The sequence below is a fragment of the Panicum virgatum genome, chromosome 8K, assembly GCF_016808335.1.
Source record: "Panicum virgatum strain AP13 chromosome 8K, P.virgatum_v5, whole genome shotgun sequence".
NCBI classification, from domain to species: Eukaryota; Viridiplantae; Streptophyta; class Magnoliopsida; order Poales; family Poaceae; genus Panicum; species Panicum virgatum.
This window is the reverse complement of record NC_053143.1, coordinates 6,861,876-6,867,766: the sequence shown is the minus strand read 5'-3', so window position 1 is coordinate 6,867,766 and position 5,891 is coordinate 6,861,876.

Genomic DNA, 5,891 nt, shown 5'->3' with positions numbered 1-5,891 from the left:
TAGGCGTTGCTGGAGCGCCGGCAGTGGGTGGCACCGGAGCCGCCGTAGCAGCAGCGGGGGTGGACGGCGACGAGCCTCACCGTGCCGTCGGCGGCGATGCACGCGTCGTGGGTCGATCCGCGGCACAAGAGGGCATGGTCCCCCTCCTCCTCCTCCACTGGAGCGAACGGGACATGCCGGAGGACGGGTGCCTCGTCAAGCACGTTGCAGAAGATGAGGCCATGGCGGCGGACCCAGCACAGGAGCCCACCGCCGGCGACCATTTGCTGCTGCAGCACCTCCCCGTCTCGGCCCCCGACCATCACCGGCCGCTTGACGCACCAGTCGCCACGCCGCCGCGCCGCCGCCACCGTGATCGCTCGTCGACGGCACCAGGTCGAGGGACGCCACCACGAGGTCATCATCCTCGCGGCCGGGGCGCATGATCAGGCCTGTCGCTTCTATATTGCTATGGGCAGAGGTTGGAGGGAGCAGACGCAACGACGGCGGCTTGGTGGTGCCGGCGCCGGCGCTGTAGACGAAGTATTCGGGTTGCCGTTCATACTGATTGAAACCGACGGCGATGAGCACGGAGTCGCCATGTGCCGCGACGACCACCGCGTAGGATCTGTCCTTGACCTGGAGGCACACCTGGGACTCCGCCGGGGGCGCCGCGACGCGGACGGAGGCACGGATGGGCTCGCCCGCGGAGGTGCGGCAGGCCGCGGCTGTCCACGCGTCTCCTCCCTCGTCCTCATCTCCGGCTGCGCTGCATCGGCACTCGAGGAGCACCCACGGCGGGTAGGAGGCGGCTGCCGCCGGCGAATCAGAGGGTGGCTGCGGTTGCGGCGCTTCGGATAATTCCATGGCCGTCATTTTCGTTGCGGTGACTCCTATCATATACTAGAGCGACGTAGGTTTCGCCGGCCGTGTCGGTTATTGACACGGTTTTGGAGTAGCAGCTTCAAGTTTAATTTGACTAGGATTCAAGGAATCAAGAGGCTTAATTTGTTTGTTTCCAAAACAAGGATGGTTTGTTTAAAAAAAATAAAGATATGGTTTGTTTAAAAAAATAAAGATGTGGTTTGCTTCAAAAAAAAAACAAGATGCTTTGTTCCAAAAAGAAAAAAAATTGCTTTGCAATGGTACTTATGTGGTTTGATTTTTTTTGTCAATATGCAGGAGAGAGCTAGCTGCACATCTCTGTATCAAGAGGAAAAAGAAGTTATAGTTCAATTACAAAGCAGTTTATCCCAATCTTTGTTTTACCGTCGCCCGCTTCAAAGGAATCTCACGGTCGATTTCTTACCGCCCGCAGCTGCGCAGAGGGGATCCACATGATGGGCCCCACGTCGTACCTATTTGTAACACCTCAGGTGTTTCATTAGCTAAACTAGGGTCATTAGTACCAAATCAGGTACACTTAACCCAATGCAAGTCTACATGAAATAATTAGGGTTTCAAACTCTTGTTGTGTTAGATTTAAAATAATTTTCAAACCGTGGTTTAATTGAGCTTTTTCCTGAAGTAAAACTTGTAGAGTTTTAAATGTTGAACAATTGTCATGCTCAAATATATTTAAGTTTTCATACAAAAGTCAAAGAAAAATTTGAATTTAGCTCGAACCAGGTAATAACTACATTTGTCGGGATTCAAATTGAACTTTTGAATTGGGTCCCAAATGAAAGTAGGCCTGAAACAAAAGTGGTAGGATTTGAAATTTGGAACATCTTTCATATTCAAAAATTTTCGAGTGTTGATTGAAAATTTTGAGAAAGATTCAAATTTGAAATCAATCAAATTTCTCTCTCTCTCTCTTTCTCTCTACTCTCTCTGCTCTCTCCTCCCTCCCCTGTTTCTGCCCGGCCGACCAGAGGCCGTCGGCCTCACGCCGGCGCCGCCCTCCCCGGCCAAACCGCCTCCCCACACCTGGGTTCACCCAAACCGGACCCACTCAACCCGCTCGGCCTCGCCACGCGGCACTGCCCCTTGCGCGCACGTCGAGAATGGACGCCGAGGCGCCACGGCGACGCCGTGCCGAGCCGGCCGACCGCTCCTCTCCCCTTCTCGCGCCCTTGACTCGCCTAGAGTCTTCCCTCGAAGCTCAGAGACGTTCCCAACCCATCCTTCTCCCCTCCTGAGCATGAGCGCCACGCCCCGCGAGCCCCTGTTGCCGGGAACGGCCGCCGCCGCCACCATGCCCGCCGCCGTCCCCTAGCTCGCCGTGGAGCTCACCCCTCCACCCATCCTCATGCCCAACATCACCCGCAGCTAGCTTCCTCGCCCTCCACTGGTACTCCCCGACCCGCTCGCCGCCGCCCCGGGCCACCGGACCGCCGCCGCCGCCGCCAAACGCCGCCGCCGGAGCTCCTGCTCCGTGGAGCCGCCGCCTCCAGCCGTCCCGCGCCCAACCGAGCCCACCCCTGGGTTCCTCTCGACGCCGTGAAGCTTTTCCCCCACTTTCCCCATGCCCCCGGTGAGCCCCCACGCCGGAATCCCGCCGTCCGCCGCTCCCCTGCTTCAAACGCCGGCCAGGGGCCTCTCCGCGAGAAGAAAACTTCTTCCAGGGGCCTTTGCGCAAATAGAAATCCTTTTTCCTTTTCCTTTTCCAAACCAGCAAACTTGCAAAATCAATATAAATTCGTAGAAAAATCAAAAAAAATGCAAACTCAGTTGATCTGAATTCCTTGTTACTAGATCTACAACTTTCATTACATGCTCATATTTATTTTCTGTATATATTTTAATCTAAGAAAAAGATTAGATTTCATAGACTATAATTATTCTAGGAGTTCTACTTAGCATCTGTGTGTGATTTTTGGCTGGTAGTTAATCCATTCCATGCTTAGTGTTGTGTAAAAATTTGAGCACTAGTTGACCTTTGTAACTAGATGAAACCCTAGTCTTGGCTAGATCTAGTAAAACAATTTGCTTTTTATTTCTGTATGTTCTGTCCTAGATATATGTATGAAACTTTTTCTGTGTACTTACAATACTAGGTGAACACTACTGTCCAAATTTCATTAATTATAGATTTGTGTAGCTATTTCTTTGTTTTAATGCTTGTTTAGTAGACTTTAATTATGATAAATAGTTTATGTTGATAATAAATCATGAAAATATTTCTGAGTGTTCTTTTTGCATAGTTTAGCTTGTCCATGGAGTTTGAACCCCAGTTCATGATTAGAACAGGGTCTAAAAATTAATCTTGATAAGCTGATGTATGTTTTGTTTATTTTCTCCTATTTAATTCTGTGCATAATAAATCCTAAAAAATTCACAGTAGCTAATTGTTCCCTTTTTAGACCTACTGTTAAAGTTTGAGATTGTTTTGTACCCTGGTCTAACCTGTATAATTCAATCTTGTTCTAGGAGTTGTCTGTTTGCATGTTTTGTTCTGGGTAATTGACTACAGGTTTTGGGTTGAATTTTGCAGGATAGCTAGTTCTGTTTACCTTCTGTTTGATGTAATTTTTTTTGAATTTACTGCTATATGTGTGCTGAGTTGTTGATTTATTACCCAACCATGGTTTAATTGCTATAGGAAACTACTCCCACTTGTTTAGGAGATTAGTATAGCTTTCTTGTGCTGTTGATCTTGATGTCTTGTGTAGTTAGATATGTTGAGTTGCTACTCTATAAACGATTGCCCAGTAAAATATGAATGAAAGTGTTTCACTCTTTAACTTCGGGTTTTGTTTGCATTACACCTTTATTGTGAAAGAATTCATAAATTTTTACCATCACAACGACTTACCCATGTGCATTGCATCTCATATAGATACTACTACTCTCGTTGACGGAACTTACGAGCTGGTGCCCGAGTCCGAGAGTGAGCAGCGCGAAGCTCAAGTTAATCTAACTGAAGCTGCGCAAGACCCGAACCCGAGTTCGGAAGAGCCCAGATCCAGTTACGCCCAGGAAGGCAAGCCCCGGAGCATGTCCTACTATTTTAAATTTATTCAACTTATTATTGTTCCTATCTATTTGTGCATTTAAGTTTACAGGAGTTGACTGGAACCTTAGTTGCATAATCCTAGGTACCGATGTTTGAACACTAGTATGTGTAGGTCGCTAGTTGGCTATGCTAATGTTCGGTAGAAGTCGAGTGATTTCCTGTCACTTGCGAGAATTATAGGAGTTGGATGTTTACTACCTGTTGCAACCATAAGGCCTACGGGCGGGACTGTGGTACTTGGGGTGTCCCGTCTGTTTAGTGAAATTTGATATGGCCGCAGTGTGTGGTAGTGGTAGTTAAGCGTTTGAACGTACTAAACACATGCCGAGAATATGGTAATCGGTAAGCTTAAGTACCTGATTGGCCCGGCGAGTGGACTTTTCCCTCACCTTCTTTGAACGTCGTTTCTCATGCGCGCACCTGCGGGTGCAGAGTCGTCGTACTCTGTAGTCGAGGACGGTGACCCTGATCCACAACCCGGAAAGAAAGGGGAAATGTTGCACGTGTGACTCTGGGAGTAACCACGTGACGTGTGTTTAGGTCTGCCTTGCAAGGTTAACAAATTCGATTCGAATCGTCCGCCTCTCACGGATAATGGGACTGCTTAACTCTTCTGCTACATAGAGTAAGAAGTGGAACTTGATGGTGATGAGAATGAATATGTTTGATTGATGAAAGATAAGTTTTGTTCACCATGTATGTTGTTGGATAGAAGCTCACTTAGAGTGGTTAATTGAACTAGAACCTGAAAGCTAAAACCTGCAATTAAGGATCCACTCTTTATTGCTTTTCGGCAAAACAAACCCCTCAAGCCAAAAGCCTTGCATGTCTAGATAAAAGGGCTAAGTATACCCTCAGTCGGGTAAGCCTTGCTGAGTATTAGAATACTCAGCCTTGCTTGTGGCTATATTATGTTTCAGGTGAAATCTTTGAGGATATGATTGCTAGTTTGACCTGGCCTTGCACTCTTCCGCCTGGTTGGTCCGTGGAGTGGGATGCGTCCCCGGCCAATGATGACAAGAACGAGTGATGTCTTGTATCGGGCTTTCTCGAGACATCCATATCGTCGTTAGTTCTCGTGTTTACTTTCCACTAAAATAAAGGACTGGTGAACTTCTTATTTGTTGGCTTTGAAAAGTACTTTGTTAAATTTGGAACCCGGTTTGTAATCCTAAAGTTATGTTAAACCCTATGTGTTGTAATATATGGTGTAGTGTTGTAATCTCTGGAACTCGCCTTCGCGTGAGTTATGCTGCTTTGTTCGATCCAGGTTTAAGTGGTTTTATCGGGAATTTACCCTACAGCACTGCCGGATTACTCCGTTTTAAGTGTGTGTTAACCCTGATTGTCATTTCGGTGATGGTTAGCGCACTTAAGCCGGTTTATGTCGGGCGGTTCTGCCACAGCTGGTATCAGAGCCGAACAAAGCGTGCACCAGAGTTAGTGACGAGTTTTTGAAGGATTTTATTAAAATTTTGACCGTAACAATTGTGTTTGCAAAATACGTTGGTTCGTTAAGGATGGTGCCTAGTTCGTAAAGCCCTAGGGGAATTATGGGAAGTTACTAGGTGGCTATCTAACTTATGTCATTATACCTGACTTCCAGCACTTACTTTCCGTCAGACCTTATTTTGTGCTCAATCAACCCTTAAATTTTGTAACAACGCACCTACGCTAAGGTAAGAAGGTAAGAATCCTCAGTCAGCTGAGGGAGTCTGACCTTCCCGTCGGTGATGCGAGCCGAACGTTGCCCTCAAGCAATGGCTTACTTGAGGTGCTGCCAATATACCAACTATCAGTTGACTATATTGGGAGTAAAGAATACTCAATCAGTTGAGGGAGACTGACCTTCCCGTCGCTGATGCGAACCGAACGCTGTGCTCAAGCAGTGGCCTACTTGAGCTGCTATCAATATACCGACCTCGGTCGATTATATTGGGAGTAAAGGAACTTG